This window comes from Dipodomys ordii, unplaced genomic scaffold, assembly GCF_000151885.1.
Source record: "Dipodomys ordii isolate 6190 unplaced genomic scaffold, Dord_2.0 Scaffold151, whole genome shotgun sequence".
NCBI classification, from domain to species: Eukaryota; Metazoa; Chordata; class Mammalia; order Rodentia; family Heteromyidae; genus Dipodomys; species Dipodomys ordii.
In genome coordinates, this window is record NW_012267367.1 from 3,100,490 (window position 1) to 3,111,400 (window position 10,911).

The 10,911-nt window shown below is 46.1% G+C and overlaps 1 protein-coding gene across 1 annotated transcript in view; it reads right to left on the bottom strand.

The window, feature by feature from the left end:
- The window catches only part of Deptor (DEP domain containing MTOR-interacting protein), a 133,953-nt gene that overhangs the window by 122,444 nt on the left and 598 nt on the right, over window positions 1–10,911 (bottom strand). The window lies entirely within an intron of this gene.

Here is a 10,911-nt window from a genome sequence, read left to right on the forward strand (position 1 = left end):
TCTTTTTGCTTATGTGGTGCTGAGGAATCGAACCCAGGGCCTCAGGCATGCAAGGCAAGCGCTCTACCACTGAGCCACCTTCCCAGCCCTTGTCCAATGCTTTTTAATTGTTGTTGTTGTTTAATTTTTGTCTAGCTTTTTTTTTTTTGAGACAGAATCGCACGATGAAGCTCAGGCTGGCTACAAGTTCCAGCCCTTGATCTTTGTCCAGAAGAAGGGACAGAAAGGCTTATGGGAGAGAAAAAATTGCTCTATGAAAGCAGGGACAGGAAGACGGTGGTTCAAGGCCAGTCTAAGGCAAGACCCTATCTCAAAGATAGGTGGGTGTGGTGGTGCTTATAGTCCTAGCTACTAGAAGAGATCGAGATAAAAAGGCTTGTGGTTCGAGGCTGAGGATAGCGTGGGCAAAAGCGCATGATTCTATCTGAAAATTACGTGCGAAAGGACATGGCTCAGGTGACTTGAGTGCCTGCCTATCAGGTATGAGGCCCTGTAACACAAAAACAAGCATACATTCCTCCAAACATTCTCATTTTGTCACATTCTGCCGTTTCATGCCACACAAATAAAAGAATGAGTTTTAAAAACGTGTGGCCTAACACGGCACGTATATCTGCATTCTGAACCATGTAGCTTTAAGGAATTAACTGCATTTCTCAGATTTAACCACAGTACATCACTGTGAATAGGTCTGGGTATAGTTTTTTAAAGTGTTTTTCTTCACCATAGACTGTACTGTAAGCAATCTGAAGGCTCAGTTCTCAATCTTAACTGTGCCATATTAATAATAGCATTTTTTATTGCCATTCCTGGGGTTTGAACTCAGGGCCTGGGTACTGTCCCTGAGCCTTTTTGCTCAAAGCTGGTGCTCTATCACTTGAGCCACTGCTCCATACGTGGCTCTTTTGATAGTTAATTGGAGATAAGAGTCTCATGAATAAACTCCTGCCAGGGCTGGCTTTGAACAGCAGTCCTCAGATCTCAACCTCCTAAGCAGGTAGGATTACAGGGGTGAGCCACCAGCACACAGCTAATGACAGCATTTTTTGAGTAAAATAAATTCTCATATCTTGTTATAGGTAGATGCACTTGAAAAGGAAAAACTGCATCCAGGTGCTGATAGCTCATGCCTATATTCCTACTCAAGAGACTGAGATCCAAGGATCACAGTTTGAAGCCAACCTGTACCAAGAAAAATCTGTGACATTCTTATTTCCAATTAAACACCACAAACAAAAACAAAACAAGCAAAAAAAAAAACCAGAAGTGGAGCTGTGGCTCAAGTAGTAGAACACCAACCTTGAGCAAAAAAGCTCAGGGATAGCACCCAGGTTCTGAGTTCAAGTCCCAGGACCAGCACCAAAACAACAACATATAAAAACCCTTCAGATAAATGTGATAGAGTAAAATTTCCTTTCACATAAACCACTAATAAAGGCATAATTTCCCCAAGTATGACTGCTCAGTGACTAGGGCCTTCTGTCCATAACCCATCTATTTAGAAGCGCAGAAGAGAGTTGAAGATTAGAGTTGAAGATCAGAGATTTGAGTCCTGGCTAGAGGATCATGGGAGGAATGCTGGGGAGGTCATGAAAAAATGAATGCTATATATATATATATATATATATATATATATATATATATATATATATGGTGTATACACACACACACACACACAATGAAATTCTATGCTTTCATCAGAAAGAATGACACAGCCCCATTTGTAATGGGAATACTTGGAAAAAATCTTATTAAGTGAAGTAATCCAGCCCCAAAGAAACATAGATCCCATGGTTTCCCTCATTGGTAGTAATTAGTATATGTCTAGGATACTCCTAACAGATGAGCAGAATAGCTCAATAGCTATGTACATATGACCACATAAGATGATGCTAAGTGAAATGAACCCCAAGACATGGACACAGGAGGTTTTTCTTTGTTGGTGTTTTTAATGTACTATGTGATTTCTTTTTTCTTTTTCTTTTCCCTATGATTTATCCCGTTGTCATTGTATTTGATGTTGGTGCCCTGGGTATTGTAGATACATTTACTTCAATTAGGGAAGGGGAAACATCAACATGGTGGGACAAAGGACAAAAGGCAAACCAATGCGACAGACAGCGATACACACAAGACAATACTCGAAGATGAACTGTACAACTTGGTGGGGGGAGGGAAAGTGGCAGAAAAATGAGGAAAGGGGTTCAGCAAGAAATGTGCTCACTACCTTACGTATGACAATGGAAAGAAAGAACGAACGAACGAAGAACGAAAGAAAGCTGGATGCTGGTGGCTCACGCCTGTAATCCTAGCTACTCAGGAGGCTAAGAGCTGAGGATCACAGTTCAAAGCCAGCTGGGGCAAGAAAAGTCTGTGAGACTCTTATCTCCAATAAACCACCAGAAAACCAGAAGTGGTGCTATGGCTTAAGTGGTAGCGTGCTTGCCCTGCGCTGAGGAGCTGAGGGACAGTGCCCAGGCCCAGAGTTCAAGCCCCACAACCTACGACAAAAAGGAAGGAAGGAAGGAAGGAAGGAAGGAAGGAAGGAAGGAATCTCCATGGGGGCACTGTCTGTGTCTGCCAGGGAGTTCTCAGGAGGTCAAGCTGCAACCAGGAAATCACTGAATGTAGATGGAATACAGACAAGAGAGAAGATCTGAAAATGTCCCAATAGTCTCCCAATCTTCACACTGTCTCACTCCTTCCCCAAAAACATTCTTTCAGAACTGCTGACAAAGAGCCAGACCAACTTCCTCTTCTTCTCTGTGTTCCCTTTAAGAAAAAAAAATGTTACCTGGTAGCCAATCATTACCTCAGATGCAAATCATCAAATTATTCTGTCACAATCAATCCTCGTGCAATAATGGTTTCTAAGGCCTTCCTGGCCCCAAACATCTACACCTGCCAGTGAAAGAAGCAGGAGTGAATAAGGCAGTCCTTTGCATCAGACTTCCCTCTGTTTCTGGCTTAAAGTCCCCCACTGGGGCCAAGTAGAAAGTGCTGAACCTGCAGCCAAATGTGTTGGTTCCAATACTGCTTCTTAAATTTCATGGATGCTTCTCAATGGGTTTATCTGGAGCTTCCCACTCCCTCTCTACCCTTTCTCGGCTCTGACCTCGTCAGCCTTTTTCTCTTTCTCCCTCTCCTTTTCTCCCTATCCCTCTCCTTCTTTCCCCTCCTCCATCCCCCCTCTCCCTCTCCCTCCTTCACATGCCCCTTAGTTTTTTTCAATCAAAACTGGTGCTCTACCAATTGCGGCTCTCTTTACTAAAAAGGTCTCATGAATTTTTCTGCCCAGGCTTTAAACTGTGATCCTTAGATCTCAGCCTCCTCAGTAGGTAAGTATATAGGTGTGAGCCAGCACTGCCCAGCTGAGCTGGTCTTTGGCAACAAAAGCAAAATAAAAATCATTTTTAAATCACAGTCCCGTGTCAGGACTTGAGTATAAAAGTTTGCTGCCTCTGAATACATCTCATAAAAAATATAAATAAAAGGCTTCATGCATCCCATATGATCTATATTAATTGCCTTTTATTCCTACTAGTTATGCCATAAGACCCGGTACAAAATCAGTGCTACAGTTTCCAACACAAAGTGAAGGCAACCATGTTGCCTTCGGTATAAGCTTACATCTCAACAGGACAGAGCAAAAAAAAAAAACAAAAAACAAAAAACAAGCATGCCCCTGTCATAATCAGTTTCTACTTTATAGAGAAAGAAGGGGGAAAAATGGACAAAATGTGTGATCTAAAAGCCCTTTTCTCAGCTTATCTAAGTAAAAGCACATTCTGTGGCTCTGCCAGGCAGACTGCATGCTAATTACTCCTGAAGCAGCTCTTGCTTACACTGAGCTGACTTATAGAGGGCTTTGGCTGGAGCTCTTTTCTGGGTGGAGGTGTTTCTTGGAAAGACACCAAAATTCTAGGACTGCAGAAATCATTCTTTACAACTTGAACTCGAGCCATCTGCAGCTTTAGTCACACCAAGTTTTGCTGGACTTCTATTACAGAGAAAATTTGAACATCAGGGGCTGGTTAGGGGAGGGAGAGAACTTGAGGATCTGAATATTGAAAGTAGCCAGGGCCAGAATGGACTGAAGCATCTCCTAACCTGCCCAAACTGCATGGTTTCTGGGTTTTTTTCTGTGGGCACTTCTCTGTAGAAGTTACCTGAGTCTTATTTCTCCTTATATTGATTTCAACCACCGGGTGCTGGCCACCTATGCCTGTAATCCTAACTACTCAGGAGGCTGAGATCTGAGGAGGGAGGTGGGGGGGGGGGAGACTCAAATGCGACAGCTTCTTATAACCAATTCACCAAAAAAATAAACAAAAAAGCCAGAAGTAGAGGTGTGGCTCAAATGGTAGAGAGCCATCCCTGAGCAAAAAATGGCAAGTAAGAGAGAGCACGAGGCTGAGTTCAGGTCCTAGTTCAAAAAAAAAAATCATACCCTACATTCCTCTCCCTCTCTCCCTCCCTTTCTCTTCTTTCCTCTCCTCCCCCTACGCCCCCACCCCCCCCTTCTCTGAGGCCAAATGACCTATGTGGACCATATCTGGATCATTGCCCCACCCATTCTTATTCTGGAGTAGCTGCTCTGTGTGGGTAAGGTCGATCCACTTTTGGATTGATTCAGTCTCTGGAGGATCTAGGCTGGTCAAATGCAGCCAGGGGAATACCATTCCTCTCACCACAAAGTTGCAGATAAGACAAAGACCAAAAGACACAGTTCTGCCCCAGTATCTTAGGTCAGTTAAAACAATCCCAAAAGATCAAAGCTCAACTTCCGTAGCTGGCTGACAGCTATTGGTCCGCCCAGTTTGTTGTGAGAGGTCACGGGATGACTACAGGAGATATCCTGGTAGAGGACAAAGCTAATGCATAGAGCAGGGAATCATGAGCAAGGGCGTGGACGAGAAATGGACCTGGAATTCTGGCCAACACTCACCTGAAATATAATGTTATGTTGTCCCCAGTGATTTAAGCCACTCTGTGTTGCCCTTTTGAATGATCAATTATTAAACTTCAAAGATGCTTTTCTTCCCCTCTGCAGTGCATTTGTACTTGTAACCTCCACAACTAGATGGAATTCTGAGAGAATGGACTCAAACCAAGTTCTATATTTACCCTTCCCATCCCATGTGGCCTGCCTTGGTTCCTTCCATTTTAAAATGGAGATGATGGGGGCTGGGAAGGTAGCTCAGTGGTAGAGTGCTTGCTTTGCATACATGAGGCTCTGGGTTCAATTCCTCAGCACCACATAAACAGAAAAAGCTAGAAGTAGGCGCTGTGGCTCAAGTGGTAGAGCGCCTAGCCTTGAGCTGAAGAGCTGAGGGGCAGCAACCAGGCCCAGAGTTCAGGCCCCATGACCACCACCAACAACAACAAAATGGAGATAATGGAATTATTATAAGCATACTCTACACACTGAGTAAGATCTGATGTTCTCTCAGTCTCTCTGTCTCTTTTGACATTCCTGGGGCTTCAAATCAGGGCCTGAGAGCTGTCCCTAAGGTTTTGTGCTCAAGGCTAGTGCTCTACCACTTTGAACCACAGCTCCACTTCTGGCTTTTTGTGGTTAATTGGAGATATGGGCTGGCTTTGACCTCAGATCTCAGCCTCCTGATTAGCTAGGATTACAAACCTGAGCCACCAGTGCCCAGCTCTGCTATCATTCTAATTTAGTAAAGAACTAGCTTGTTTGGACATCCACGTCTTCAGAACCTGTAAAAATCTACCCCTTCACTCACCCTCTATGTAGATTATTACCTTTAGCCTTTTGTCTCACGTTTCTCTCAAAGCTTACAAGAAAGCATTACCCCATACCAGATACAGTGGAGGCAGGCCTGGGCTACATAGCATGACCCTTTCTCAAAGAACAGACAGCCAGGCATGGTGACTCATGCCGATAATCCCAGTTGCTAGGAGAGTTTGGATCAGAGGAATCACAGTTCCAGGCCAGTCTGGGGCAGGAAAAAAAAAATTATAGCAAGACCCCATCTCAAGAAAACAAGCTGTTGTGGTGGTACCCATTTGTGTTCCCAGCTATGAGGGAGGCTGGGGGAGGATTACTGAGGTTCAAGGCGGCCCATGCCAACTACAAAACCCCCACAAAATCCTACGTGGAAAATAACAAAAGCAAAAGGGCTGTGGCTCAAGTGGTAGAGGCTGCTTAGCAAGTGTGAAGCTCTGAATTCAAACCCCACTAATAAAAAAACAAACAAAACCCCACACAGCCATCAGTAGCTGCATGAAGGTTAGGGGTAGAGACTTAAGCCTTCCTCAGCTGCTACAAGCTGCGACCCAGCTCTTCTGCAGCTGCCGTGGGCTTCCCCAAGCTGGAGCCCTGGCGTTTGTCCCCTTTGGCCACACCCTGGCAACAGCTGCTATACAAAAACCAGAGATTCAGAAGGATATCTCATCCCACCAACAGGGTGTACATTAGACTCCATCTCCCCTCCCTATCCAGCCTTGACAGTGTTGGACAAGATACCGGAAGTGATGGTGTGCACACTTCCCACCCAGCCACAGATCTCCAGGCTTCTGCTGGCTTTGCCGTGGAGAGCAGCTGCTTGTGCAAGTGCTGCCAGCCCCTCGAGCCCTCAGTCCCCAAGGCGGACTCCAGACTGGCCCCCAACCACCTAATAATTCCCAAACACAGCCACTGACATACACGCTTCCAAGCTTAGTGAAGGATCTCAGATCTAGTAGACACTAGAGAAGACTGAAATGTGTGATCATTCTACAGATGCTTGTCGGTCATGGGAAAGTACTACTGAACAGCCAAGATTTTAGAAGAAGCAGCTCTTGATTCAAATAAATACTAGAAAAAACAGGGGAGAAGAAGGGCCTTCCTTCACCTGACATTTATCTTCTTTGGAGATTGGTATACTTTATTTGGGGATTTGCCCATTTCCACATGAACAAGAGACATCATTTAAACAGCAACATGGGTCTTTGCAACAGTAATCCCAGGGAGCTGGGACAAGCCATGACACCTGTAACCCCCACACTTGAGTGGCTAACATGGGAAGACTGGGAGTTGAAGGCCAGTCTGGGCAGTAGTGATAACCTAACTATCTCAAACAACCAACAACACGCAGTTGTTTTATACATGCCCTTGCTGGCTTGAGTGTTGTGATAAACCATCTATTTGTAATTAGTTTCCTCTTCCCCTTCCCCTGACTCCCCCTTTTTTTTTGTTTTGTTATTGTTAGTTGGAAGAAGTGGAGCTATGGCTCTAATGGTAAGAATGTTAGCCTTGAGCACAAAAGCTAAGGGAGAGTGCCCAGGCCTTGAATATAAGCCCCAGGATTAGTACATAGCATGTGCGCGCACACATGCGCACATGGAGAAATCCGCCATGGGGAGGGATGGGGGATGTACTCAAATACATTTTTTTTTCTTTTTAGTATTAACGACTTCCTGCAGAATAGGCAAGCACACTACTACCAACCCCCTTCCAATTTTATGCGACAGGGTCTAGCTAACCCTATCTGGGCTAATCTCTAACTTGAGATCCTCCTGCCTCTGCCTGCTTTGCACTGAGATTACAGACATGCATCATCTTGCTCAGCCCTGAATCCATTCTTTGGTGTGTGTGGGGCGGGGGGAGACTTGAATTCAGGGCCTGGGCACTGTCCCTGAGTTCTTTTACTCAAGCTAGCATTCTACCACCCTGTGCCACAGGTCCACTTCTGGATTTCTGGTGGTTCACCGGAGATAAGAGTCTCACAGATTTCCCTGCCTGGACTGGCTTTGGACTGTGATCCTCAGATCTCAGCCTCCTAAGTAGCCAGGATTACAAGCGTGAACCACTGGTGCCCAGCTTTCCAAATCCATTAAGATGCAAAACTACAGAAATACATTGGACAAGGTAGTGAGACATTTGATGACAAAAGAAAACCTGAAGGGAATTCAGGAAAAAAGGTCATGCGGTCAAAATGGCAGGAAAAAACAAGATATTGTGGTGCTTGTTCTCTTGCGACCAAACTGCAGAGAAGTGTCAGCACTGGGCACTGGCTCCCCGATTCACATCTGGAGCATATGATAATCACAACACCACGCTTCTTGGCATATTGATTTAGTTTAACAAAGTTCCTTCGCATGGGGTAACCCCATTTGATCCAACACCACAAGGCCTGTGGGGGTGGAGAGGATTGCATTCTGCAGGGAAGGGCGCTAAGGTTTGTGGATGGAGCAGGCGATGGCTATAAAGACAAAGAGCAAGGAGATGAAACTGAACGAAGCCAGTTTTGAAATGTCACATCCCGGTTTGGTATTTGGTTTCCTTCACCTCATCACTGATGACCCAGAAAGCAAGGCCAGGCAAGAGAAAGCAGAGGCAAAGCCGTGGGTGGGTATGAGGCAACCAGGAAGCAGGTGGCCCGGTCATCACTAAGTGTGCAAAATCATATTGTAAAAGGGCAGTTGAGGACAAAGGACTACACAGCGACACCAATAACAAGCTAGCCAGAGCTTCCACCCCTCCATCTATTCAGAGGCCAGGCACGCGGCCTTTTGCATCTTTAAATTCTAAAGATGGTATTTCCTTGTACTAACTTGTCTACTGATGGCATACAATCCTCATTCGAATACTGAGTATTTGATGGACTAGTCCCAGAGGTAAAATGATTGGGGGAAACAAATTACAGAAGTTAAAATTTTCCAAAGTAAAACAGAAGTGGGTAACATTTACTCAGAAGTTGTATGTGTGTGTGTACACCCATCCCGGGGCTTGAACTCAGAGCCGGGGGGAGGGGGGGTGCTGACGCTGAGCTTCTTTTACTCAAGGCTGGTGCTCTTACACCTCACTCCACTTCTGGCTTTTTTGGTAGTTAACTAGAGATAAGTGTCTCATGGACTTCCCTGCACGAGCTGGCTTTGAAGCATGCTCCTCACTCAGATCTCAGCCCCTGAAGTAGCGAGGATTACAGGTGTGAGGCACTACTAGCATCTGGCTTCCTCTGACTTTGATGGGTAATGTGTCATGTATTTCCCTCCCCCCCCAAAAAAAACTCCTGAATGAGATGTGTCATCACAATCAATCCCCTTTCTTCAGAGAGGAAACTGAGGCAAGACAAGTAGATGGTCTCAAAGTGACAGAACTGGTCAATGGAGAGACAAATCCCGGCAGCCTGGTTCCATATTAAGTGCTGTTAGTAATCACTTGGTCTTTCCTGCCAGGTGTGGTGGCCAGAAGTCACCTGTGGTGATGCAGTGAGTCCAATAACAGTGATTCATTCCAGCAACCACTTGGAGATGGCTTGCTAATACAGGAAGGCCTGGGACGAGATATCACCACCTCACAGGAAATACTTTCAACTCCATTGCCATCGTACAGATGAGGAAACAAAGGCTCAGAGAAGTGATTTGTCTAAGGTCACAGCTACAAGAGATAAAACGGATATAATGCTTACCATCCAATCCTCATCATAACTCCACAAGATAAATTACATTATGAGTCATCATTGGGAATTAAAACCTTGCGCAGGGCTCTGCAGGAATTAAACCTGTAGGAAGAATGAATTCACTCTGCCTTAAAGTCCTCCCCCAAACTTAATGTTGACACCTAACAGGGCAGAGCAGAAATCCAAGGCTCAATCTAACTCCTGAGAGAGAGAATCTATTTTTACTAACTCCTGACTATGGCCTGAAAACCACCACAGGCACAAAAGTGCTAGGAAGGAGAGGGCTGGGAACTGAGAAGGGAAACTTAAGAAAGAAAGCATCTTGAAGACAAAGCACTCTTCACACAATGTAGTATTTGAAGAAGAAATAAAAAGGAAGCAACTTTAGCTCGCTGGTAAAGCCATTAAACCACTTAAACAAACAAAAAAAAAAAAAGGTTTTCAGATTAGTTTATTTTTCCCAGAAAAGCTTTACTTCAATTTTTAAATTAGAAAATGAATGTTTTTAATACGGGGAAACAAACTTTTATTCCCTTTATTTTCGACCATATATATTTTAAAAAATCAACAAGGAACATTTGTCTTTGCTAACACTAAACTGGATAAATCCCTACTTCCACTTCCTGGAAGGAAGTGTGCAAAGCTGGGGTAGTTACCAAACCTCCAAGGATCTTTCCAAGATTCTCCTTCACCCGGGCCTGAAACACAGCCATCTAGAAACCAAAATGGACTGGGAAATTCAAGACAACAACTAAGAAGGAACTGGGGAGCATGGCATTCTGGGGGGGCCAGGCACCCGCGTGCCAGCTGTGCCTACAATGCTATAAAGCTGGGTGGCTTTGTTGTTTCTGTTTTGTTCTGTTTACCAGGCAAAGTGACTTGAGACCACACGCTGGGAACGGGTCCGACCGTAAATCCAACGGTTAATTACATGGCCAAGAAAAAGGAACGAGGAGGGAGGCCGAAGGCACGGGGCTGTTTCTGGGTCTGGGAGACCTGACGAGGCTTCATTCCTGCTGCAGCCCGAGGACGACCCTGGGGTCCAAAGCCCCGAGCGCGCGCTGGGCAAGGTGACACCGGGGCGGCGGGCCTGACACGGTGGCTCACGCCCCCTTGCGGACCCAAAGGAGAACTGACGAAATGCCCTCGGAGGGAGAGGCTCCGGGTCTCCGACAGACAGGTTCTCGGGGTGGGGTGGGGGTGCTAGCCACCATCCTGCCAGCGAGGCGGTGTGATCCGCCTCGTTTTTACAGACGGAAAGCAACGGGGTGTCAGGAGAGTGAAGCGGGACGCGCCAGCCATGGGGACACCCGAATCTGAAGACGATCGGAGGAGGAGAGGGGCCGGGGCAGGCGCGGACCCCTACACCGCCCCTCGGGCTCTCCGGAAAGAGGAGGTGCGGGGTGCCGGCCGGAGGCCAGGCGGCTCCCGGGACGTAGGAAGAGCGCAGGGCGGGTGGGGGTGAGGGCGCACGGGGGGCGCGGGGCGGCGAGGGCGCGCG